Source organism: Triticum aestivum, chromosome 1B, assembly GCF_018294505.1.
Source record: "Triticum aestivum cultivar Chinese Spring chromosome 1B, IWGSC CS RefSeq v2.1, whole genome shotgun sequence".
Taxonomy (NCBI): domain Eukaryota; kingdom Viridiplantae; phylum Streptophyta; class Magnoliopsida; order Poales; family Poaceae; genus Triticum; species Triticum aestivum.
The window spans coordinates 353705630-353711629 of NC_057795.1; positions in this window are offsets into that span (position 1 = coordinate 353705630).

Consider the following 6000-nt stretch of genomic DNA (forward strand, 5'->3'; position numbering starts at 1 on the left):
GGTACCAAAGTAATCCAGGAGTGGATCACTGGACAGCGGTCAAGAACATCATGCAATACTTGAAAAGGACTAAGGATATGTTTCTCGTTTATGGAGGTGACAAAGAGCTCGTCGTAAATGGTTATGTTGATGCAAGCTTTGACACTGATCCGGATGACTCTAAGTCACAAACCGGATACGTATTTATACTGAATGGTGGAGCTGTCAGTTGGTGTCGTTCCGAGCAGAGCGTCATGGCGGGATCTACGTGTGAAGCAGAGTACATAGCTGCTTCGGAAGCAGCAAATGAAGGAGTTTGGATGAAGGAGTTTGATACTTCTCCAACGTATCTATAATTTTTGATTGCTCCATGCTATTATATATTCTATTTTGGATGTTTAATGGGCTTTATTATACACTTTTATATTATTTTTGGGCCTAACCTATTAACCCAAGACCCAATGCAATTTGCTGGGTTTTTTTCTATTTCAGTGTTTCATAGAAAAGGAATATCAAACGGAGTCCAAACGGAATGAAACCTTCGGGAGCGTGATTTTTGGAACAAACGTGATCCAGAGGACTTGGAGTGGACGTCAAGAAATCAACGAGGAGGCCACATGGCAGGGAGGCGTGCCTGCTCCCCAGGGTGTGCCCCCCACCCTCGTGGGCCCCTCGTGGCTCCACCGACCTACTTCTTCCTCCTATATATACTTACGTACCCCGAAACCAACCAGGAGCACCATGAAACCCTATTTCCACCGCCGCAACCTTCTGTACCCGTGAGATCCCATCTTGGGGCCTTTTTTGGCGCTCCACCGGAGGGGGCATCGATCATGGAGGGATTCTACATCAACACCATAGCCTCTCCGATGATGTGTGAGTAGTTTACCACAGACCTTCGAGTCCATAGTTATTAGCTAGATGGCTTCTTCTCTCTCTTTGGATCTCAATACAAACTTCTCCTTGATTCTCTTGGAGATCTATTCGATGTAATTCTTTTTGCGGTGTGTTTGTCGAGATCCGATGAATTGTGGGTTTATGATCAAGATTATCTATGAACAATATTTGAATCTTCTTTGAATTCTTTTATGTATGATTGGTTATCTTTGCAAGTCTCTTTGAATTATCAGCTTGGTTTGGCCTACTAGATTGATATTTCTTGCAATGGGAGAAGTGCTTAGCTTTGGGTTCAATCATGCAGTGCTCGATCCCAGTGACAGTAGGGGAAATGACACGTATTGTATTGTTGCCATCGAGGATAAAAAGATGGGGTTTATATCATATTGCTTGAGTTTATCCCTCTACATATGTCATCTTGCCTAATGTGTTACTCTGTTCTTATGAACTTAATACTCTAGATGCATGTTGGATAGCGGTCGATGTGTGGAGTAATAGTAGTAGATGCAGCCAGGAGTCGGTCTACTTGTTACGGACATGATGCCTATATACATGATCATGCCTAGATATTCTCATAACTATGCTCAATTCTATCAATTGCTCGACAGTAATTTGTTCACCCACCGTAATACGTACGCTATCTTGAGAGAAGCCACTAGTCAAACCTATGGCCCCCGGGTCTATTTTCCATCATATTAATCTCCCGCAAACTAGTTATTTATGTCGCCTTTATTTTGCAATCTTTACTTTCAATCTTTATCATAAAAATACCAAAAATATTATCTTATCATCTCTATCAGATCTCACTTTTTCAAGTGGCCGTGAAGGGATTGACAACCCCTTTATCGCGTTGGTTGTAAGGTTCTTATTTGTTTGTGTAGGTACAAGGGACTTGCATGTGGCCTCCTACTGGATTGATACCTTGGTTCTCAAAAACTGAGGGAAATACTTACGCTACTTTGATGCATCACCCTTTCCTCTTCAAGGGAAAAATCAACGCATGCTCAAGAGGTAGCAAGAAGGATATCTGGCGCCGTTGCCGAGGAGTCTATGCACAAGTCAAGACATACCAAGTACACATCACAAACTCTTATCCCTCGCATTACATTATTTGCCATTTGCCTCTCATTTTCGTCTCCCCCACTTCACCCTTGCCATTTTATTTGCCCTCTTTTCCTGTTTGTTTTTTCTCTCGCTTGCTTCTTGTTTGCTTGTGTGTTGGATTGCTTGCTCGTCACGATGGCTCAAGATAATACTAAATTGTGTGACTTTGCCAATACCAACAACAATGATTTTCTTAGCACTTCGATTGCTCCTCTTACCAATGCTGAATCTTGTGAAATTAATGTTACCTTGCTGAATGTTGTCATGAAAGATCAATTCACAGGCCTTCCTAGTGAAGATGCCGCTACCCATCTAAATAGCTTTGTTGATTTGTGCGATATGCAAAAGAAGAAAAATGTGGACAATGATATTGTTAAATTGAAGCTATTTCCTTTTTCGCTTAGAAATTGTGCTAAAATTGGTTTTCTTCTTTGCCTAAAAATAGTATTGATTCATGGAATAAGTGCAAAGATGCTTTTATCTCTAAATATTTTCCTCCCGCTAAGATTATCTCTCTTAGAAACGATATTATGAATTTTAAGCAACTTCATCATGAACATGTTGCACAAGCTTGGGAGAGGATGAAATTAATGATACGTAATTGCCCTACACATGGTTTGAATATGGATGATTATACAAATTTTTTATGCTGGATTGAATTTTGCTTCTAGAAATCTTTTAGATTTGGCCGCAGGAGGCACTTTTATGGAAATCACTTTAGGAGAAGATACTAAACTCGTAGATAATATTGTTAATTATTATCAATGGCACACTGAAAGATCTACTAGTAAAAATGTGCATGCAATTAAAGAGATTAATGTTTTGAGTGGAAAGATGGATGAACTTATGAAGTTGTTTGCTAATAAGAGTGTTTCTTCTGATCCTAATGGTATGCCTTTGTCTACTTTGATTGAGAATAATAATGAATCTATGGATGTGAATTTTGTTGGTAGGAAATTTTTTGGTAACAACGCTTATAGAGGAAATTTTAATCCTAGGCCGTATCCTAGTAATTCCTCTAATAATTATGGTGATTCCTACAACAACTCTTATGGAAATTTTAATAAGATGCCCTCTGATTTTGAGACTAGTGTTAAAGAATTTATGGTTTCTCAAAATAATTACAATGCTTTGCTTGAAGAAAATTGCCTAAGACTGATGAGTTGGCTAGGAACATTGATAGAATTTCTCTTGATGTTGATTCTTTGAAGCTTAGATCTATTACACCTAAGCATGATATTAATGAGTCTCTCAAGGCTATGAGAATTTCCATTGATGAGTGCAAAGAAAGAACCGCTAGGATGCATGCTAAGAAAGATTGCTTTATGAAAGTGTGTTCTTCTAGTTTTCATGATAATGGAGATGAAGATCTAAAAGTGATTGATGTGTCCCCTATTAAATTGTCACGCCCAATATGCGACCCTATCCAAAAGGAACTCGAAGGTCCCACCAAGGATAGACCCGCATATTGAAACGCTTTTGCAAGGTGGATATCATTACATCAACATTACATAATAGATGGGGATACATACATAAGGCATACAATGCCACACGAATACAACATCACAATACATAAGAGCAGCATCCGACTATGGATGAAACATAAACAGAAACTCAAACGACATCCACCCTGCTATCCCAGGCCGCCGACCTGGAACCTATCCCCTGATCAAAGAAGCAGAAGAAGAACTCAACGCAATCAAGCATCGCTCTCGCGTCATGATCATCGCATAACTTGTACCTGCAACTGTTGTTGTAGTAATCTGTGAGCCACGAGGACTCATCAATCCCATTACCATGGGTATCAAGACTAGCAAAGCTTAAAGGAAAGGAAGGGGTAAAGTGGTGAGGTTGCAGCAGCGACTAAGCATGATATGGTGGCTAACATACGCAAATAAGAGCGAGAAGAGAGCAAGTGGAACGGTCTTGAAGCTAGCAATGATCAAGAAGTGATCCTGAACTCCTACTTATGTCAAACATAACCCAAAAACCGTGTTCACTTCCCGGACTCCGCCGAAAAGAGACCATCACGGCTACACACGCGGTTGATGCGTTTTAATTCGGATCTGGTGTCAAGTTATCTACAACCGGACATTAACAAATTCCCATCTGCCTATAACCACAGGCACGGCTTTCGAAAGATTATACCCTGCAGGGGTGTCCCAACTTAGCCCATGATAAGCTCTCGCGATCAATGAAGGATATACCTTCTCCCAGGAAGACCCGATCAGACTCGGAATCCCGGTTTACAAGACATTTCGACAATGGTAAAACAAGACCAGCAAGACCGCCCGATGCGCCGACAATCCCGATAGGAGCTACATATATCTTGTTCTCAGGGCAACACCGGATGAGACTAGCTACGAGTAAAACCAACCCTCAAGTTTCCCCGAGGTGGCCCCGCAGGCAGCTCAGTTCGGACCAACACTTAGACAAGCACTGGCCCGGGGGGGCTAAAATAAAGATGACCCTTGGGTTTGTTGGGGAACGTTGCAGAAAATTAAAAATTTTCCTACGGTTTCACCAAGATCCATCTATGAGTTCATCTAAGCAACGAGTCATGGGAGAGAGATTGCATCTACATACCACTTTGTAGATCGCGTGCGGAAGTGTTCAAGGGAACGGTGATGATGGAGTCGTACTCGTCGTGATTCAAATCACCGATGACCAAGTGCTGAACGGACAGCACCTCCGCGTTCAACACACGTATGGTAAGGACGACGTCTCCTCCTTCTTGATCCAGCAAGGGGGAAGGAGAGGTTGAGGAAGAAGGCTCCAGCAGCAGCACAACGGCGTGATGATGGTGGAGAGGCAGTACTCCGACAAGGCTTCGCCAAGCGCTCAACGGAGGAGGAGAGGTGTTGAGGAGGGGAGGGGCTGCGCCTTGGATCAGGTGTTCAGCCCTCCCCTCATCCCTCTATTTATAGGGGAAGGGGGAAGGGGGGCCGGCCCCCTCTAGATGAGATCTAGAGGGGGGGCGGCGGCCAGGGAGGGGGGCTTGCCCCCCAAGCAAGGGGGGTGCGCCCCCACTAGGTCCCCCCCCCCAACCCTAGGCGCATGGGCCCAGGGGGGGCGCGCCCAGCCTTCCAGGGGCTGGTGCCCTGCCCCACGCGGCCCATGTGGCCCACCAAGAGGGATTGCCCCTCCCGGTGGACCCCCGGAACCCTTCCGGTGGCCCCGGTACAATACCGATATGTCCCCGAAACTTTCCGGTGTCCGTATGACAACTTCCCATATATAAATCTTCACCTCCGGACCCTTCCGGAACTCCTCGTGATGTCCGGGATCTCATCCGGGACTCCTAATAACATTCGGTAATCACATACAAGTCTTCCTAATAACCCTCGCGTCACCGAACCTTAAGTGTGTAGACCCTACGGGTTCGGGAGACATGCACACATGACCGAGACGGTTCTCCGGTCAATAACCAACAGTGGGATCTGGATACCCATGTTGGCTCCCACATGCTCCTTGATGATCTCATCGGATGAACCACGATGTCGAGGATTCAAACAACCCTGTATACTATTCCTTTTGTCAGACGGTATGTTACTTGCCCGAGACTCGATCGTCGGTATCCCAATACCTCGTTTAGTCTCGTTACCGGCAAGTCACTTTACTCGTACCGTAATGCATGATCCCTTGACCTGACACTTGGTCACTTTGAGCTCATTATGATGATGCACTACCGAGTGGGCCCAGTGATACCTCTCCGTAATCCGGAGTGACAAATCCCAGTCTCGATCTGTGTCAACCCGACAGACACTTTCGGAGATACCAGTAGTGCACCTTTATAGTCACCCAGTTACGTTGTGACGTTTGGTACACCCAAAGCACTTCTACGGTATCCGGGAGTTACGCGATCTCATGGTCTAAGGAAGAGATACTTGACATTGGAAAAGCTCTAGCAAAACGAACTACACGATCTTGTGCTATGCTTAGGATTGGGTCTTGTCCATCACGTCATTCTCCTAATGACGTGATCCCGTTGTCAATGACATCTAATGTCCATAGTCAGGA